This window comes from Topomyia yanbarensis, chromosome 2, assembly GCF_030247195.1.
Source record: "Topomyia yanbarensis strain Yona2022 chromosome 2, ASM3024719v1, whole genome shotgun sequence".
NCBI lineage: Eukaryota > Metazoa > Arthropoda > Insecta > Diptera > Culicidae > Topomyia > Topomyia yanbarensis.
The window spans coordinates 101139503-101162121 of NC_080671.1; the positions used below are offsets into that span (position 1 = coordinate 101139503).

The following is a 22619-nucleotide window of genomic DNA, read 5'->3' on the forward strand; positions in this document are numbered from 1 at the left end:
TGGACCATCGAGGAAGTAGTGCTAAATGGCCCAAGAAGAGAACTAAATGGCTTAAGGTGAAGATATGTGGAAGCCACGTTGCTAGGCACCGACTCGCTTGTTTACATTAGGAAAAACTGAAATCTGAAGTGAAAATTCAAACGCACAAATGAGAGTTTCCGAACATTTTCCTTTGGTCATCTGCACATTGGCAGAAAATTTGAAGTTTTGTTAGTAAACGATTAAAGTTTCGCGAGTGTTTTTGCAGTGATGTGTGAAAAAAGTGCATTTGAAAAAGTGCAATGAAAACGATAAGAAGAGTGTTTCGAAAAGAAACCCCAAGTGAAGAGGGGTGATATTTTCGCACAAAATAGGAGCTACAGATGGCATTCCGTCAAAAACTCGGATTGATTGTATAGGAAAATATTCTAGCTTCCTTAAGTAGCAGTTTCGTGGCACACCAGCAAGGTTAGTGTGTTGAAAAACGTATTTTTATATTTGCTCATGTCAGATACATGGTTAGGCAGGGGAGAGGGGTGTGTGTGGCGTTGGAGTTATGTTGTGGCTCGCATGTATAATGTCCTTAAAGGAGTTGCGGTGCTAAATAGCACCGGTTACGGAGCCAAAGGGCTCAAGAAGTTGTAGTATTGAAACCAAATAAGAATCGGTATCGGGAGAACTTCTTTCGTCTGGGACCTCTCCTTTAGCTTACAGTCAGATTCACCGCCGGGAACGAGACCGCGTAGACCGCAACGATACACCACCAGCAAACCGGATGCCCCACTCTACCGGAATCGCCGAACTGACCGTAGCACCTGGCTGGTTGGCTCTAACTTCTCTCGCCGGGGAACTTTTCGTCGGAGTAGGCTAGATCTATCGTCGGGGACTAGACCGAGTAGTTCGCGAACCAGTCGGAAGCTCAACGAGGAAGTGGTACTAAATGGCACAAGGGAACTGAAGGGCTCAGTAAATTAGACAGTCTGAATGGGAGCTGTCCATAAATGTCAGCTTCTTTCTCCGAACAGCCTAGATAAGCCGTGTAGTGTCGGTAGTGGTTGTTTCAACCGGCTAAGAATTACACTACGGACTACCTGTTCCGGTGGTAACACCAAACAGGGAACCCCAATTCCATAGTGTCATGCGACCCGTGCTATGGGTAAAATTGTTGAGGGGGTTTAAAATATTCTCAATGGCGAACGGAGCCTGGGAAGAGCCGGGTGAACTCCCCAGTAACTGGCTGTGGTCCACCAGGAGGTTGATAACTCTATTATCTTTCTCCGGACAAAACCAGCCTAGAGGCCGCGTGGCATCCGGTGGGTTTGAAGTATGTCAGTTATGGAAATAACAGTCAAATTCATTCGCAAAGGTGGCCGCGTCACTTATGAGGAGGCAAAGAGCTTAAGACCGATCAGTCTGACCTCCTTCCTTCTCAAATCAGTGGAACGTTTAATCGACCACTACATTCGGGATGGTAGCTTGGGCGAGCACCCGCTGCATGCAATGCAACATGCATATCAGCGGGGGAAGTCTATTACCACCCTGTTACACAATGTTGTCTACAACGTTGATAAAGCTTTTTCACAAAAGCAATCAACTTTAGGAGTTTTTCTCGATATTGAAGGTGCTTTTGACAACGTGTCTTTCGAATCCATTTTGGAAACAGCACGAGATCATGGAGTACCTTCATATATCACGAACTGGATACACGCAACGCTTAGCAACCGACATTTGTGCTCATCGTTAAGACAAGTAGAGATGAGGAAACTGAGTGTCTGCGGATGTCCTCAAGGTGGTGTAACTAGCCACACAAGACTGTGGCCCCAAATGGTTACTTGGGATGAATATACACTTGCTTCCAGTGACCTTACACTCACATGTAGTTTTCCTTTTAAAACTTTCAATGTGAGAATTCCTCTTCGTGAGGAATGGCGGTCTGGCTGGATGGAGCGACAACTTGAATAATACGTAGTTTGTTATACGGACGGTTCTTTGTTGGGGAGCCGAGCCGGTGCTGGTGTCTATTGTCATGGGATGAGATTAAACCAATCTCATTCGCTTGGTAGATACTGTACCGTATTCCAAGCAGAAATCTTTGCGATTCTGTGTGGCGTACAATCCGCACTTCAACAGGGAATTTGCGGTAAAAGAATATATTTTTGCTCTGACAGTCAGGCTGCCCTGAAAGCACTTAGTTCGGCAGATTCGAGATCGAAATTAGTAATCGCATGTCGAACTCAAATCGAAGAACTTAGCATTTCAAATGCTATCTACCTTCTATGGGTACCCGGTCATTCCGGTTTTTACTGGAAATGAATGGGCGGACGAATTGGCTAGAGCTAGCGCTGCGACTGATTTCGTTGGTCCAGAACCAGTTCTACCACCGTCAATAAGTTAGATAAAGCACAAGATTCGCTCTTGAGCTGCATTCGAACATGCCAAACATTGGCGTAGCTTGCAAACTTGCGTTCAAACAAAGGCTGTTCTGCCGGATGTGAGTCCGAAAATGTCAAGAAATTTGTTGCATTTTTCCAAGCACAACTGCAGTATTCTGGTCAGGGCACTGACTGGACATTGCAAACTCAATTATCACATGGCTACTATTCAGCGCGCTGAGTATTATTCATGTGATTTTTGTGAATCCGATTACGGAACATCATATCATTTGATATGCAATTGCCCTGTATTAATGCAATTGCGCATCCGGTTTTTTGGTTCTCCATACATAGATGAACCTATGTACAGAGAGCTGAAATTTAAGGATATGCTTTTGTTCCTAACCCAGTGTGGTAAAGGGCTATAGTTTTTTTAGCCGTATTTGAATGACAATATCTCTTCGGGGGTGTTGTCGTTCTGTTATCTCAATATCCCCTCGGGGGTGTTGATATATCCGCTCACTGTTTGGGTAGACGTTCTAAATCCCTCCGGGGGTTGGAAGTTTTATTCCTGCTGTTGTAACACCTGCAGATCGTTCAGCATCACTCCGGGGGTGCAGAATGCTCTGTTTTAATTGTTCTGTGTCGTTGTTTTCCTTACCCCTAACCTTACCACTTCCCCAATCCTTCCCATCAGGAAAATGATGAAAAGACGATTCTTGGCAAGGCACAAATCTCCGATCAATATGGGGAACGTGCCATTTGAGCCAGACGCTACTGATTCCTGATTCCTGATACACCACCAGCAAACCGGATGCCCCACTCTACCGGAATCGCCGAACTGACCGTAGCACCTGGCTGGTTGGCTCTAACTTCTCTCGCCGGGGAACTTTTCGTCGGAGTAGGCTAGATCTATTGTCGGGGACTAGACCGAGTAGTTCGCGAACCAGTCGGAAGCTCAACGAGGAAGTGGTACTAAATGGCACAAGGGAACTGAAGGGCTCAGTAAATTAGACAGTCTGAAGTTTGCCGCCCAGATTGTCCTCGTAGGGGAAGAGCATTTATTCTATACCAACAGCTAGCTTTCCTACCTTGACTACCCAAACCTGTTCCCTGAGTTGTTGGTTTTTGAACATTTTTTCCTGCTCAGAATGTTTTTGAACATTTTTTCATATATACACAAAAAAAAATTCATATCCCCCCCCGAAAAATTTTCTTACTACGCCACTGGATACACACACAGACATTTTCCTATCTCGACTAACTGAGTTGAATAGGATATGACACACGGCCCTCCGGGCCGGAATTATGTTATCAATCTTCAGAGTGATTGCATAACCGTTCTATAAGAGAAAGGCAAACATGTTATTAGTTCATTACAACAGATCAATTAAAATAGGCCGGTCTTTAGATCTAAAATATCGAGGCTATTGTTAGTTTTTTATAAGGAAAAATCCATCCAAGCAAACAAATGCCATTAGAAGCTTGCAGTCTTATTGTGGTCTCATTCAGATGAACTTTCCCATCCAACCATGCAGTTTCGGTATACGTTACCCACACGAGGAATGGTACGTATCCAGAACCCACATCGTTGCAGATCTGTGAATACATTTCGTGGTAAACTTGCTACTTACAGCAAAAGCTTTCTTCACTCGGGCGAAACAATGTAGTGCTTCTCGGAGCAATTGCTTCGAGGAATTGATCTGTTACTGCACCGAGCAATAGGTGTCCCGCACGGGGGAAATGATGTTTTGTCACTTAGGGCTTTTTCGTTCGAGAAACTTATATACTCGTGTGTACCAACTCGAACCTACACCACGAAACGGTTTTCGGAAGACAGAAGAATGCTGTATCGAATCAGTATCAAGATTCAGTGCCATATTTCTCCTTAGGGACCATTCATAAATTACGTAACGCTTTTAGGGGGGGGGGAGGGGGTACGACAAGTTGTGACATAGGGGGGAGGGGGTGTTAACTAGATCGTTACGTAACATGTTTTCGTCGAAGAAAATTTTTTTTTTCTTGGAATTTGTTACGTAACAGGGGAGGGGGGATGGAAAAATTTGTGACAATTTGTTACATAGGGGGAGGGGGGGGTCAATTTTGGGCAATTTTTGCGTTACGTAATTTATGAATGGTCCCTTAGTGGAGAAAAACTTGGATAAAAATGGATTGGATGGAGAATCAAGGAGAAAATTGTTTAACACCATCGCTACGCGTAAAGAGCACAAAACCTATAACTAAATTAGTTAAGGAATTCGCGGTTTCCACTTCGTTTCATCAGATTCCGACGCTAACTTAGTGACAGGACTAAACTAGCGCCGAATTGACGATAGCTTCAAAAACGAAAACACTTTTTGTGTTTCTGAGAAAACTCTTAGTACTGGGTGATGTTCTCATCGGTTTAATCAGAGCTGTTTTATGGAAGCTAGCGTCAATCCTGCGGATTCTTACTCACTTAAACTTTGAAAATATTTTTTCACTCGTCACACAGTTAGCGTCGGATTCTGTTGCGACGAAGTCGAAACGCAATTCCCATAACTAATTTATGAATGAATGAACTATTAAAAATGTGTATTTTCACAAAAAAAAATTCGAGAACTTGGAAATGCGGAAGTTTTTCCGTTTCCTGTAAAAAAAAATAAAAATGTGAGCCACCCCCTTTTGGACTCCAGCCATTCCTACTGTTTCCCGCTGTGCAGCTTTCTGCTATTTTGTATAAAAATAATTTGCAATTACAATAGCGGCAGCAAAAGGTGCATCGACAACAGACGCACCGCACCGTCAACCCTTCGGTTCGGAAAGCTGTCCATCAATGCATTGCTTTCTGTTCCGGTATTAAAGCTGATAGATTGAAAACCCCTCAAATGGAAATAATAGTGCACGGGTGTATTATTTCGCATTGAAGCAAACGCGCGGCATCAAAAGCACATTTCCAAATCCCAACAGGTAGGTAGGTAGTCTGAATCAATTTGCTCATAGTCTTCACCCCCAGGGTAACTACTTACTTATTCAGTCGCTTGAATTACGTGGCGAAGTAATTCACGGATTTCTTTGTTGAATACCGTGCGTTTGTTATCCGATGAGTGAACGTTTGAGGCTATTTACTCGATGAAGCATGGATTGCTTTCCGTATTTTCTAGGGGACAGTGAAAAGCTTCTGAGTGCGATAACTGGAAAACATTGGTTAATCTGTTCCTTGATTAATTAACCCTTAAATGCATGAATTTAATTTTGCCTTGGTACTCATTTTTCGGAATAGATACGATCTTATCACAAAATCCGGAATGTTGCCAAATGCCAAAAGTTTAGGTTAAAAAACCCTTCCTACCACCCCGAAAATCTGAATGCCCAATTTAACAAAATACGGAAGTAATGATTAATCAGATACACGATAATGTCTAAATAATAGGCGATTCTATTAACAAAAGCATAAACATTTTGATTTCGGCCAGAATAAAGTTCGTTATTTAAATAAGTTTTCGAAATGGGCAGTATTCTTATTTCTGTAGCAAGTGAGTGTTCTGTTCCCTTAACAAATTGGGTCTTAAATGAGAAAAAAAAATCTTTTTTGCCTTTCTCATATAGAAAGGTTATGCAATCCCTAATAAACATCTTATTATCCAAGAGCCTAACGACCTGTTCAGGGTATCATCCATACAATATGTGGAATCATTGGACTATATGGGTTTAAGCTTGTGTATAATTTTTTTATTAGGGATCGCTCTAAAAATCGTCAAACTAATCCCGGCCCGGAGGGCCGATTGCCATATGCCATTTGACTCAGTTCGTCGAGATCGGAAAATGTCTGTGTGTGTATGTGTGTATGTGGAAAAAAATGTCACCTCTGTTTCTCAGAGATGCCTGGACCGATTTGCACAAACTTAGTCTCAAATGAAAGGTACAACCTTCCCATCGGCTGCTATTGAATTTTTTGTTGATTGGACTTCTGGTTCCGGAGTTCTTGGTTGAAGAGTGCGACCCCACAGCAAATTCCCACATAAACTGAAATGAAAAATTCTCAAAGGGAAAATTTCAAAATCGAATTTGTATTTTGGATGCCAAATGACTTTAAAATGCATGAAACGTTGAGATTTGATGTAATTTCGACAAAAAAAACTTTTGACGGAAATTGACTTTTTTAACTTTGGCACATTTTTGCCTTTCTCATATAGAAAGGTTATGCAATCACTCTAAAATTCGTCAACCTTATCCCGGAGGGCCAAAAGCTTTTTTTTGGCTTGTATAGGTTTAGGTAGGAGTATGCAGTAAGGAGTTGCTACGTTGAAATTATAACTAGTTTAAAATTTCTTAACGGATATTCCTCCTTGATTCGCAGCTGGTTTCAAGCGATGTTTCAGTGTCGACACATAGTATCTCAAAATCGTGGCTGTCGATCCATTGTATGTACTATGTGCAAATCGTACTGAATATGTAATATACATTTCCACCATTGTTTTGAACATAATGAGCCATGGAATCGTAGTTTGGACAAATGAGAAAGGCACAATTGCACCACTAGGTGGATTAAAACAGGACAACTCAGGAAACGTGAAATTAAAATTTAAATTTAAATTAAAGAAATGTGTTGCCAGTCTTGATTTGACACTATCAGAAGCATTTGACATATCGAATTTCACGACAAATTACGCCCTGTCAGAAAAAAATGAATTATTTTTATTTGACATAAACTCCTAAGACAAGTCGCCTAGTAAGCGATTTCTGGAGTCAGCGTGGAGCCAATTTGACGTCTTCGAATTTGACTAATTCTGTTTTCGTTACCACAGGGCTCATTTCGCAGTGTTGGCAACATGATCAGTGCAAGTTGCCTAATAAAATAATTTGAATTCGTCAATTATGTATCGTGAAAATTTAATTCACTAAATAACGTTGAATATTTGAATAAAGCTTCGACATATCAATAATTTCTTTACCGTTTATATATTAGTTTCCTTCCGACCTGTCAATAGCATTGATATCAAGAAAAATCTCTTCGAATTCTATTTGTAGGAGAACATTGATTATTCTCGTGTATAGAGTACTTGACAATCTGTAACTGTATTAGTGTGTTCAACGATTTGTTTTCCTCCACCTGTCACAGGTGGAGGAAAACAAATCGGAAATAACTTTTCGGTCGGATTATTTTCACGATGGAACTTGATTAATCGGTGATGTACGCGTTCGAAACAAGTTTTAAGCGACGTAGAGCATTTTAACACCCGTATGAATACTTAAAACGAGCTTTTTCAAACGTTTAATTTGGTTGGCAGTTTTACATATGACAGCTGGAGGAAAACAAACCCCCAAGCAGTGTGAGTGAAATCAATTGCATAGAACTCTATAGAGTACTTGACAATCTGTAACTGTATAAGTGTATTCAACGGTTTGTTTTCCTCCACCTGTCATTGGTGGAGGAAAACAAATCGAAATTAGCTTTTCGGTCGTATTATTTTCATCATGGAAACTGGCCAACCGGTATTGTACGTCTCCGGAATAAGTTTTAGAGCGACATAGAGCATTTGAACACCATTATAAATACTATAGACGAGCTATTTCTAACGTTTAAATTGGCTAACAGTTTTATATATGACAGCCGAAGGAAAATAAACCTCCAATTAGTGTGTGTTAATTGATTTGCATAGAACTCTATAACTAAGACAAGACGTGACAATCGGCTTCTTATTTTTCCTTCGGCATTCTTCTTTTCGCACATTTTCACCCTGCCAAAATCTTCCGAACAGTGTTGCTATTTTTATTAATGAAAATGGAGTCTTGTTAATTTATTTTATTTTGTATCTTGAATCCTCTATATTGAAGAAGGGCACCGTTTTTCCATGTCATGGGTGCTTAGTAAGGTTTGATGAAGCCATTTTCTGAAAAATTTTACATTATGGTGTGGTTTCTGTCATATTTTTGTTATACGGTAAAGGCATTATAAAAACTTGTTTCACTTTGCCGCACATTTTCTGTTCAATTTAGTCATTTTTACTTTTTTAACGATAATAATTTTATTTGTCAAATGTAATGCCAATCTTTCCCTATTAATATAGCAACACTGCCAAACACCATTTCGCTATCCCTGCAGTAACATTGCGTACGGTGCAAAAAGTCAGAATCAACCAATCAGGAGCTGGAACATTTTGACGTAAAATTGGAACAAAAATGCCCCCCCCCCCCTATTGCCATGTCTTGTCTTAGGTGTATAGTTGGAATGTCACTGACCTACACGGATACGAAAAACTACCCAAAGTTGAACTCTTTTGACTCAATCTCGAGTAGAGCTTCCATTTCCCGACGGTTTTCAGCTTCCCGGGATTCGGGAAATAAATAATAAATTTCCCGGGAAATCCCGGGATCCCGGGAATACAGAAGAAAAATAAAAAGGTGAATGTTTCTCTTGGAAACAAAAGAATAAATTGAAAAGTTTTCAAACCCGTTTGATTGCATGTATATCTGCCCTAAAGCAGTTATCAGAAGATGGCTATTTGGTGGCCTACACATCATTCAATCATTTGATAACTCGTCAATAAGTTTACGCAAAACTTTTACTTAACTATATGTATAGCCTAAATTTTGGTAATTACGATTACGATTGGGACGATATACTAAACGCAGCTGCTGGAGTTACTGTTCAAAATTGGAATTCGTTGTTCTGATACGATGGAATGTGATCAATTTAATGCAAAGCACCTTCTTTGGTAATTTTGAATGAAAAGATTGAGCTGCTTCAGGGTAGTGTGCAGTTACTTCCCATCAAAAGAGGAAAGTTTATACATGGAATCCATATCCGTCACAGTAGGATCAGCATCATTTCGAATCAAAATCAAGCAGATAATGGACGAACTGTGCAGCGATGGATGAAGCCTATTATCGATTTCCTGTTACGGGCAAGTATCTGGATTGCTTGATCGTATTCCTTCAAAAATCCTGCCTGCATCCTTGAAAGCATTCAAAGAGTTTGAATGCGCATGATATTGGACATATACAACGTTATGTATTTCTTTTCATACATCCAAAAATTTACAGATATTACAGTTACGGTATTGTTTATTGTTTATTTGTTGTACCGTCACCAACAGACCCCTTGGCCCCAATGGTGGTTACTTAAACTAATAACATTTCAGAATACGAATTATTTTAGTTTTTATCGAATTCCTTGTCAGGTTGAAGTCAAACGCCGTCGCCACACTGTTAAACACACGCTGGAGTCCGGTAACAGCGCCCTGGCGCCCATAGTTAGTTCTCCTGAATGGGACTCGCAGAAGAGAGTTATTGCGCAGAGCTCGAACGCGAGCTTGAAGATCGAGGCGTCCGAGGATTGTAGGGCAATCCACCCTGGCAGACAGTAAGTCCGAGACGAACAGGGCTCGAGAGCAGTCCCTCCGGATGCTTAGAGTATCGAGCTGTATTAACTGACAACGGTTTTCGTAGCTCGGCAGCTGAAATCTGTTTTGCCAAGGAAGATGTCGGAGTGCAAAGCGTATGAACCGGCGTTGGACGGCCTCGATTCTGTCGACACCGTTCTGGTAGTAAGGGTTCCAAACAGCAGAACAATATTCCAGTGTTGAGCGAACCAGCGCACAATAGAGATTTTAAACAGTATACGTCCTTAAAGTTTTTCGCTATTCGGAAGATGAACCCAAGCTGTCTTGAAGCCTTATCCACAATGGATGATGTATGTGGTTTGAACGTTAGTGCCGAATCCATGATGACTCCGAGATCCTTGACGTTAGAGTGTCTTGGAATACTCGAGTCGAAGAGATGGTAGTTAAACTGAATCGGATGGCGTTTCCGCGTGAACGTAACGATTGAGCATTTGCTCGGGTTTAAAACCATTCTGTTTAGATCACACCACGTACTAAAGCTGTCCAATTCCCTCTGAAGAAGCTCGGCATCGGTTTTATCCCGTATTTGTTGAAAAATTTTCATGTCGTCGGCAAAAGAAAGGCGGGGTCCTTGTAATTTGATGTTGACGTCATTAAAGTAGAGGAGGAATATCACTGGACCGAGATGGCTTCCTTGTGGGATGCCGGATGTAGCGAAGAATGGTGTAGATAGACAGTCCTTAATGCTGATTTGGAGTTGCCTTCCATCGAGGTAGGAACGAAACCAGCGCAGAAGTTGTCCATGAATACCGAGTTTGTCCAGCTTCGCTATTGTGATATCATGATTGATTTTGTCGAAGGCCGCAGATAGATCCATGTAAATAGCATCGGTTTGCAATCCGTCAGCGAATCCATCCATTGCATATGTTGTGAACGAGAGCAGGTTAGTCGTTGTCGATCGTTTAGGCATAAATCCGTGTTGATCGTCTGCAATGTAGTGTTTGCAGTGAAAGAAAAGAGGGTCTAAGACAACCAGCTCGAATAGTTTTGATACTGCACTTAAACACGAGATTCCTCGATAATTGTCAATGTTCGATTTGTTTCCTTTTTTGTGAACTGGAAACATGTGCGCTGCTTTCCAGCAGGAAGGGAATGTTCCAGTATTGAGTGATAGCACAAAGACTCGCCGAAGTGGTTCAAGAAGCCCGCTGTTGCACTTTTTGACAAAAATCGAAGGAACGCCATCTGGACCCGGGGAACTAGATGCTTTCAGCTTGGAATTTGCTGCAAGAATGGCAGCATTATCGACACAAATTCGGTTGATGGTTCGTCCTAGAGAAGGAGTTAGATTTGAAGCAGCAGCGACTTGTTGTGGGGAAAGGTTCTCGTCGGAAAAAACGCTTGAAAATTTGTCGGAAAACAATTGGCAAATTTCCTTAGTGTCGGTGCCTAAAACTCCATTTAATGACATACAAGATGGTAACCCGGATTCTTTTCGCTGCTCGTTCACATATTTCCAAAACGACTTGGGCTTGGATTTCAGTTGACGTTCGACGTTTCGCTGATATCTAAAAAAAGCACGTCTGCTTTGCTGTTTGTATTCGTGGTTGAGTTGAAAGTAGTGGTTTCGTAATGCAAGTGTCTTATGCTTCGAGAACTTTTTAAATGCGGCTCGTTTGGCAGTTTTTAATCGTCTAAGCACTGTTGATTGCCAGGGAGGGTGTTGATTTGTGCTGACTGTTCGTTTTGGCACATGACGGTCGATTAGGTAGTTAAGAATATTAGAAAACGTCATCGCTGCTTCGTTCGCGTCATCATTGTTAAGATTTTCGTCCCAGTTTATATCCAACAGCGTGCTAACGATGCTGTCGTAGTCAGCGTTTTTAAAATCGTAGACGATAGAGCTTGAGACGTCTTCAAAACTCACTCCTAGGTTACCAGCGAGTACAAGATGTAGTGGGGGATGATGGCGCACATGCTGGACTAAAGGTGTCGGAGCGGCGCAGCAGTACGGAGCGTAGTCCCGGGCACTTACAAAGCAGAGGTCCAATGTACGTCCGTTCTCGTTGATGATATTATTAATTTGCCGAAGAGTTGCGCTACTGTAGTTGTCCAAGATACAACTGGCATTGTTGATAAGCACAGATTTTTCGATATCCAATCGTAGAAATCCATTACTTGCTGGGCACCAGGTCAAGCCAGGTAAGTTAAAGTCGCCCAGTATAACAATATCATCAGATGGGGCAGCGATCGAGGTGATGAAAGAAACGGAGGAAAGATGTACATCGATCAGGCTGTAATCACGAATTCGGTCAGGTGGAAAATACACGACACACAGGAAGAGATTGCGATCGGCAAGTTTCACTGATATCCACACTTGCTCGGAGCTCTCCCACCGCTCATCGTTGATCACTCGGGCTTTTATACCATGGCGAACGGCGATGAGTACACCACCACCTGATGTCTTGCGGCTGTTGAGGGCATTGCGATCACAGCGGAAGACATCAAATGTTGAACCAAACACCTGGTGAGACAGAGTACGGTTGTTGAGCCACGTCTCGGTTAAGGCGATGACGTCATAACAGCAGCCTGTGGTCGCGAGCAAATAGCTGTCCGTTGATGAATTTAAGCCACCAACATTCTGGTAGTAAATCTCGATGTTATTGGATGACGGATCAGGTTCTGCAGAGGGCGAATCAACTGCATCGCGCTCCAGAATGCAGCGATCATCATCGGCGACAGAAATAGTTGACATCTCGTCACAAGATGTTAGAGCAAAAGGCAAATTACTGGAAGCGAAGAATACATCAGCGCTTGAAGTGTTCGGATCAGATGTATACTTGCCATTTGTGGCGGGTTGGAAGACCCTTTCACCCATCCCACACACAGGACCGGGACGACTGATGATCGCTGGCTGCAATTGCTCGACTGTGGCGGGGGGCTCGAGGGCTTCCATAGTGCCAACTGCGGTGCGTCCCAGTATGCGTTGAACCCCGATGGAGCGATGCGGAGAGCAGGAACGGGACGGTAGTAGCTTACGGCGAGTGTTGGACGATGAACTAGAAGCGTGAATCGGTTTAACCGTTGTATCGTTACAATTTGTATAATACTTGCCGAGAAAGGCGGCTTGGAAGACCCCTTCTCCACCCACACATACAGGACCGGGACGACTGCTGAACGCTGGCTGCAAGGGCTCGACTGTAGCGGGGGGATCGAGGGCTTCCATTGTACCAACTGCATTGCGTCCCAGTATGCGATCAGCGTCGACACTCCTTCACAATGGCGGTGTAGCTTGGTATAGTGGCATTGCCAATCGTTGCGGAGTCCTCTGTAGGGTTGATTCCGCAACGATTGGCAATGCCACTATACCAAGCTACACCGCCATTGTGAAGGAGTGTAACAAATAAGACGAAATATGCATTCGATGAACCGACCAAATATTTCTGCAGACGTTCTAGAAACATTCCTTATTTTAAATAGCGTTTGCGTTAAGCATGATATCACTACAAACCATCCCAAGCTTTGAAAAAAAACACACATCGATTTTTTAAGAAAGTAACGCAGTTTTCATTACTAATTTGATTGCAAGCCCTTTCATTCAAGATCTAACTATTAAAATAAACTATTAAAAGAACTGTTGAAAATCTGATCAATCGGTTCATCGGTGGCAGAGATATCGTGCGCATCACTAACGCTACTGTAAGGAAATGGTTCGGTATAACGGCCGGCAAATTAATCCATTTTTGAATGGGAATTTGAATGAATGCAACATTCTTTACCATTGTTTTGAGTGTGGCGTGGACTATATACCTAAAAACATCACGAAAACATATCAGTGAGCCTAAAGATATATAGTCCATTGATCTGAAAATCAGTTGGAAAAGCACAATCTGCATTCACTACTCACTCCAAATGTTTGCCGGTAAAGATATTTCCTAAAGAATTTCATTTGGAGAATCTAAGTCTTATGGAATAAATTAAAAATCTTTTTTCTCGAATCCTGGGAATGACAAAACACAATTTCCCGGGAATCGGGAATCCCGGGAAATCCAAAAATCCCGGGATTCCCGGGAAATAAATTCCCGGGATGGAAGCTCTAATCTCGAGGTATCCTGGAATAAGGTAAAATTAGGTGAACCGTGTTGAAGATAACTTCAACACTTCTTTAACCACGGAAAAAATCACAACTCATCGATAGTTTTTTTTTATATTCAACCTTGAGTTAAATATACTTAAATTTAAGTTGAATCTACCTGATTTCGCGTGTACCTCAAACAACTCAAAAGTACCGTATTCCACGGAAGCCCTCGACTAAATCGAATCTCTCGCTTTGTTTTTGACAACACTAATAAGTGCGAAAGCGTTCTCGTTAGGCAGCTTATTTGTCTGCAACGAGAACTGAGATTTCTTCGGTGTGCAAGAGGGATTTGTAGGTACCACACGGATCAATCAACGTTGCTGCCACATCTGTCAATATGAAAAGAGACAAATTAGTGAAGCGGACGCTACTAGGGGCAGATCACTTGTGATGCATTTTTAAAAATCAGCTAAATTAAATGCATTTCTTTCCATCAAAATATAAATTCGTAATGTATTTTGCGTTGCGTGCAATGTATTTTGCGTTGCGTGGCTAATTGGCAAAATATGTTATAATTGAAAATTATTTTTTGCCATAATTCTTGTTTATGGTTACGTATTTCAAATCTGGCAAAAGTTGAATGTAGATGAAGAAATTCTTTATCCTGTGCTGTCATTATCTCATTTTTTATGTTTTGCGACTTAGTCCGGTATAACTGAACCAGAGATGCCAGATTTGAATATTTGTCTTCAATTTGAAGACATTTGAAATGTTGTGAAGACGTGTTTCTCATTTTGAAGATAAATTTATTCGGATGTCTGACTGATTTCTGGAAGAATTCTGGCTCAAAAACAATAACCGATTCAGAATCCTGGCCGTTGAAGACAAATGAAGACATTTTTTTTATAAAATGTAAAGACATTTGAAAAAGATACCTGGTATCCCTGGACTTAACACCAACCAAATGTCCTTGCCGGACCATAGAGTACTTGACAATCTGTAACTGTATTAGTGTGTACAACGATTTGTTTTCCTCCACCTGTCATAGTTAGAGGAAAACAAATCTAAAATAGCTTTTTGGTCGGATTGTTTTCATGATGCATCCTGACCAACCGGTATTGTACGTCTCCGGAATAAGTTTTACAGCGACATAGTGCAGTTCAACACCATTATAAATGATTTAGGTGAGCTAATTCAAATGTTTAATTTGGCTGACATATATATGACAGCTGGAGGAAAACAAAGCCCCAATTAGTGTGTTTGGAATGATTTGCATAGAACTCTATACCCAATGCTTTTTGACGTTTTCTAGAGTGTATTATATGTTTTTTCTTGTTGGCCTTGACTACAATTTATATAAGCGGAATTGGGTTTCGCTTAAATTAGTTATACTGTCTACATTATATTCTTAACACAATCGCTAAGGAAATATGCAAACATGGCGGCCATAAGAACGAGCGTTCTATTTTATTATTTTGCAGGTACAGTAAAAATCCGTTTTTGGCACGTTCCGTTTTTGGCATGCTCCCTTTTTGGTACACTCCGATTTTGGCAACAAACGGGTTCCGTTTTTGGCAACATTTTTGTTGTACATAATAAGTCTTTAAAAAATGTACAGTAGAAATTTTTGGTATCAATTGATATCACATTTGACTTCATTTCCAAACATGGGAGTCATATTAACCCTCAAAGACGCAAATAATTTGTTTTAATTTTGTGAAAATTGTCTCATAGTTTCAGTACATTACTGTGATAATTTTGAGATGTTTTACGCAATGTTGTTTTAAAACCGCGTTATGCATTTGAGGGTTTCCTATATTTTACACTATACGTGTTGTATTTAATGATTACAATAAATATATAGATGCATTATTTATGTATAATATGGACAAGTTGCAAGTGATTTTCACAACAAAAATGGTGTTCTTCAATCCTAAATATCTCCAAGCATTGCAGTTCAGTTTACAATCTATCAATTCCATTTTAAAGATCAACGATTGGTTAGATATGGAAAATTAATAAATTGATTTTTTTTTAAAGAGCAGCGATTTTTAAACAAAATTGTTCAATAATTTTCAGAAAGAAGACATAACAGCCCCAAGAGCGAAATCAACACTACCATTCAGTGAATTGTTTGAGTTTAAAGTTCAGTGGACCGAAGAAAAGCGATTCGAATTAAATGATATTTTACACCTTCGTAATGAGGGGTATTGCACTCGAGAAGTGCGCAAATATTGTGAGAATTCTACTGGACGACGCACAGTGGGGCAGAATGCTACTTTCGACGCTCAAATTCTCTAGCGTCCTGGGTATGTATCCTAAAGGATTTGTGTCTTGTCGGAAAAGTATCTTGGATGCAAATGAGCATTATTTTGAAAACTGATTGATAAACATTTCTTGCAAAGAATAAGCACAGCCTTATGACTGAACTAGAATTTGGAAAACTACAAGACTGGACACAGAAGGCATTTTAATAAGATTACTTTATAAATTACTTGATACATTTATTCTCAGTCCGAAATATTATATTTGAATTCAAAAACAAGAAAATATTTGCATAATTTTTAGCTTACTCAAAAATTATCTAGCGAACTAGGACTACAGTTTCGACCCATTTTTATAAACTCCCGGTTTTATGCACCCCCGTTTTTATGCACCCCCGATTTTATGAACTTTCTGTACCCGATATTATGAACCTCCCGCTAATTCATTATTTTATGCCAGCAATTCAGGCCTACAATCTTACAATTGTATTCAATTAAGGTAATGAGTCTTGCATTGTTAGGTAGCAGTCAAAATGTAAGGTAGTTTACCCAATTTTGATCCTATTTAAGGTAATTGAAAACTAGAATCACATTTTGCTTGAATTCTCAAAAAAAATCAATGCTGTGTGTTTTCATGATAAAATAACACACTTTCGCATATTCTCCGTGGAAACATAACAATTGGAAGAGACACCGTATGTCGTAAAAATTGTATATTTAGCAATATTATATCTTAAATATGTCGTAGTTCATGACAAACTGCAAACAACATTTAAACCAAAGACTATTTTTTGCGGACTATCTGTAAACACCGGTCCCGATGGTACAATTTAGCGCATATTTGTCTCAGAGACAGTGATGTCTGTTCTCTAGTTTATCTACTCCTATAAAACGATCTCCTACCAGCGCACTTGAGTCATCACTAAACAAACTTCGAAGTGAATCAATAGCTGATTCTTGTTCCTGTTTTCTATTGTTATCTCCTATGTCATCCAAGCGGATTGATCTATTCACTTGTAAGTAGGAACAAACCAGCCAGTCTGAACCAACGAGAATGGGTCATTCCAGTCGAAAGCCACTGACCTAAGCTCAAACCGCTCATCTCCATAGTAAATACGCGTGCTGGTTCCAAATTCTTTGATATCCGTTACGGAATATTGTTTGATGATGAAAACCCTTAAAACGTAACAAGCCTGTTTTTCCCACTGTTGAAATTCTACGCATAACTATCCCTCAAATAAAATAATCAAAAAAGTAAATATTCAGTGTGTCAACTAAGAGATGGGTACGATATTGAAAACTGCAATAGTGAGATCGATCCTGTACAACTATTCATCTCTGTCGTCGCTTCCAAAAACTTAAAACATGGCGAACTCATTCATTTCCGATTTTAGTAGAACTTGAAGTCGCTTAACAAGAAAGCTCTCAGTGCAAACTTTCGTAAACAAAATGAATAGAAAACATAATTTGTGTGGATGGTAGATGGCAGGGCCGTCGAGAGCCGCGCCGGGCCCCGGGGCTTTAAGTACTGACGGGCCCTAGTATATATGACTGCTTATTTCAATATCGATTAGAGAAATTATACGGATGCAATTGTTTCAAGTAAACTATTTTTTAAGAAAATTGTTGATTTGACACGATTCAATGCGTTAGGTTAACAGAGTCGTCAGTATTTTAAACATGTAATAGATGGACAAAATACAAATTATTAAAAGAATATTTGTGGCTGGCCATCAGAATGACTTACGCCTGACTTGCCATTGCAATTGGAATCCTTTTTTGCGGCGTTGTCATACAGTCCATATCGCCATCGTTCATGCTCCCTTGACTCACGTTAATGCTACCATCGTTAATAATGCCCAGAATCAGAGCTTAGAAAAATTGACATCCCTGCGTGAGCTTGAAAGAGAAACAAAATTCAATTCATGCCCGCCGCGATGAATCGAATGTTTGGTTTGTTTCCCTCGTCCTTCGCTTTATCGGTACAAAGCATTCATGTCCGCATATGTTCGGTTTCAGAAGAAAACTGAACCTTGTTTCTATGCTAGTTTTGCGAGGGAATCAGAAATAAGCAACTAAATGTGAAATTTCGCACCACTCATGCTGCCTTGTTTCTTGTTGTTGGTGCACCTGTTGATTTTGAGATACTGGATGCAGCTATTGCACTTGTCACTATGACCTGAACGAATTTTTCTTACCGGTTTCTGAACATGGTATAATCGGTTTTGGAATCAGTTGTTACATTTGTGCTGACATTCAGAGGGTGACGATAACTGGGATCCTACAGCGAAGTCTGCTGTTAAAAAGACTGAGACAGAGAGTTGTGAGAGAAAGAGTTTCAGTTTTTGGTGCAAACTAATGGGTAGAATAAGTGTCTAGTAAAATTCCTATATTTTTCTTCATCAAATGTGTACACTGGAACCTCCATTTACGAACCAAGCCATGGGTAAAAAAGTTCGCTTTTCATTCTTACTAAAATTCATTGATTGAGCAACATTATCGATAACCCTAACAATATTGGTATTTCCAAAACAGGCTTGACAAGTACATGATGAAAATAAATATTTGGTACCTTTTTGAAATCCAGGATGGGCACTTCCGATTCAACAATAATCTCGATAACCCTAACAATTTGGGAATTGGGGTGGGCGTAGCGTAATTGGTAAATCGATTGCCTTGTACGCAGCGCGCCTGGGTTTGAGTCCAGACCCCCGCATATAGGGTTAGAAATTTTTTATAAGAGGTTAAAACCTCTATAATCGAAAAAAAAAATTGGGAATTTTTGAAACGGGCTTGACGAGTAGATGATAGAAATGGTAGCTTGGAGCTATTTCGAACAATTTCTGTATAAACTATGTGGGTATTTTTAAGCGGGTTTGACGAGTAAATGAGCGATGACCTTTTGGAGCCCAAGATAGTGTCTTCTGGTTGAGAAAAGTTTTCTATAATCATGTCATCCGTATCACAAATCACTATATCTATATCTATTCTATGATTATCTTATTTGGAAAATGTCAATATTTTAGGTTATACAGATATCTTAACTGGAATTCGCCATCTTGGTTTTCTAAATGGCTTAATACATTGATTTTCGTCATCTACTCGTCAACCCCATTCCGAAAATATCAAACTTTTATAAATAACAGTTGGCTAAGAATATGTTAAATTGTAAACAACTTTATACTGTACGAATACGCACGTATTCAAATTTTTTTACGAATACTTTCAAAAACACTTGCGATAAATGAAACAATAATGGTTCAATTGCACTGTTAAATGAATCTAATAGGGTTACATTCACATACTTCAGAAAACCATTGGAACGACTGGAACGTAGTTGATTGTGGTATATTTGCAGTGCCAACAGATACAATAAACTTCAACAATTAAATTAAAATAAATTAAATTCAGTTAAAAATGCGGGCCCCCAAAACAGACCCGGGCCCCAGGGTAGTTGCCCCCCCCTGATCCACCCTCTCGTCGGGCCTGGTAGATGGACCAATATGCTCAGAATTATCCGATTTCTGTCAGATTTTCCCACTGAGCATTTTTCGCAAAATATTCCGCAAATTAAATTTTTCTAATGAAAAACTGGACTAATCACACTAGAAACGTTGATTATGAACGTAATTTTAGACTGTAAAGCTTCATTTGATCCACCGTTTCTCTCCAGATCACTAATTTAATTTTCATCGTCCATCGCGTTTTTCTTAGTTATCAGTTTTAGAACATAGGCGTAGAATGGCAGTAAACTACCAACGCTCTGTGTCTAATTTATCAAAGAATAATTTCTGCATCTCATTTTTATGGAGATTAACTGTTAAACTTCGTTGACAGAATGCATTGTCATTCATAATGAGTCTAATTTCAGATCGATCCTTTACTTGGAAGTTGGATTAGACAACTGTCGAGCGGTTCGGTTGAATACGATTTGTTCCACTGATACGGCATTAGGTTTCATTTTTCTGCAAACTAACAAGTTGAGACAATTCTCAAGTTGCTTCTTATCATGTAGGATGGAAAAAGGAAGTTAAAAAAAAAATCCCGATTTTATCAACTTCCCCGTTTTATCAACCAAAATTTTTCACTATGCTATATTAGTACATAGTATGAACAAAATTTTTCGGTTGGTTGATAAAAACGGGTCATTACTGTATTTCACTTGAATAATATTTTTTTTCCTCATTTCATTTGTCTGCCGAAAAAAGGCGCACCTTGCCCCACTTTTTTCTCTGGTTATAAAGTTAAAGTATCTACTAGTCACAAACAAAATTCCAACTGCCGCCATCTGCCGCTTCGTGGGTTATTACAAATTTTGTGGATTCTTTTAAAATATTTTTGATGAAAACAATCTTTACATGTCATGATAACATTTATCACTCTTTGAAGTATTTTTATTATTGTGTATTTTCGAAGATTTAAGAATAGAACATTTATTTCTAGAAATATTTTTCATAAACAAATGTTAAAATTCATTTTCTCGAGTATTTTTTTAAATGTCATGTAGCGCCATCTACATAGGATATAAAGTATAAATATCTTCAGTACATGTGTTAAAAATATCAAAACAAACAACTTTGCCGAAGAAAGTTTTTTGATCGAACACCTCTATCAAAAGATAGAACTGATCTAGATCAGTTTCTACTTATCTAGATCAAAACCAAAGTTGTCAAAATAATGATCATTTCCATCTAAGATACTTTGCTAAAGACACTAATCCTCTAAGATGTATGTATGTATGTTTTGAGCGTCGAAAGCTTGCCCCACTGTACGACGTCTAAATTTGATAAAATTATTAATAAAATTGATTTTGCTTATTTTTTCTTTTATCTCATTCTATTTCACATATGATTAAAAATCCTTGAAACATTTTTGAAGTAAATTGAAAATCCAAACTTTAAAAATAAGGTTCCATTTTTGGCACAGTTCCGGTTTTGGCAACTGAAAAAATGAAATTGTTGCCAAAAACGGAACCCTACTGTATATGAGCCGCCAGAAAAAAAATTATTTTTCTCTCGGTCGGTATGGATAAACATAAGCAGCATATGTATATTACATGTTCAATTATTTCAACAACCCTGCTTCTGTAATTTGCCAAATAGTTCAGAGTGCGCGGAATTCTAAACTGCGCGGAATTATGTTCCTTCACGGTAGGGGAGAGTGGGTACACTTGATCCCACTTTTGTTTTTTTCTCATAACTTTTCAATGAAATAAAAATTTAAATTGCAAAGTTCGCCATTTTGTATTCAATTTGAATTATAAGAGCTATGAATAATATGTAAATCCGAATACTATGCACTGTCAGTAATATGAACAATTTTGAAAATCATGTTAAAACGAGGTTTTTGTAAAAACGTGTGGTAACTTGATCCCCTGCCTACTAGGGCTAAAGAAAAAAGCACACTATGACTAATACCCACTAATATTCAGCCAATCATCTGTCAAGTTGTTCAAGTTGCTATTTAGATGCACAACAAATTTTAATCACAGTAGAAAGTCAAGACAAGTATTTGCGGTAAATCAGTGATGTTTAACTGGATTTTCCAACCTTCAGTACCTCATACCGTAATTTGCTCAAAGAAAAAACATTTTAGATTAATTAATAGTGCCAGGCACTTTATGAAAATGATTTTTTCCTATTTCTTTGCATTTCGAAAGTGTCTGAGAGGGCTAATGATAAGGATCAAGTGTACCCAGTGTTACAGGGATCAAAGATACCTATTGTATAAGGGGAACAAAATTTATTTATTTTTTTTCAATGTCTTGTGAAACTTTTTATTCTAAAAATGTTTTTTTCTACACAAAAGCCCTTAGAAAGTAATCGTACTTGAAAATATTCATATACAATTAGTTAGCCGATCTCATACAACCGCTTAAAAAATTTGTAAAAAGATCTTCGAGATGGATATCAACACATATTTTCTAAAATATTGTACAATTTTTTCAAACCAAATGTTATACATTAGGTTTGTTTTTGAAACATCATAAACGATCAAATATTTCATTTTCTTTTTATATTGTGGTAACTTTTGATATATAGATTATGAGATATGGCCAGTGAATCAAATATCCTCAAGGATCAAGTGTCCTGACTCTCCCCTACAGCGAAAATGAAGTGCTTTTCCCAAGCTTCAGTCAGTTGGTTCATTGTGCCTTTCCACACTCATTCACGTCAATCACGGAGTACAACTACGGGCAGTCTACTTAAGCTAAGCTAAGCTAAGCTAAAAACAGCTCCCAGTTTTCAGGATTGTGTGTCCTGTCTAATATAACAACTATAGATGTGGTATAGAGACGTAAAAAACGAGGCGAAATAGATGAGCTTGATTTGTTCGAATTTGAAATTCGAAGAAAAACCCATAACTGAAAGTTAAAAAATTCAAAAACCCAAACTCAACCCGGGCCCGCGAGTTTTCAATTTGAAAACCCGGAACCCGATCCAAATCTGAGGACTGGAAATTTAGAGAACCCGTACCGTACCATCTCTAGGATACAAGTAGTGTTATAAGAAAAATCTTATCACTCCTCTAGGAAGATTTGTTTTTTAGATAAATTTTGATAAAGTAAATATGCAATTTTCATTACCATTCCGTTTCACAA

General features: G+C 39.2%; 1 protein-coding gene across 1 annotated transcript in view; it reads right to left on the minus strand.

Moving 5' to 3' along the window:
• LOC131679013 (tyrosine-protein kinase Mer) overlaps positions 1–22619 on the minus strand; it is a 424032-nt gene that overhangs the window by 399982 nt on the left and 1431 nt on the right. The window lies entirely within an intron of this gene.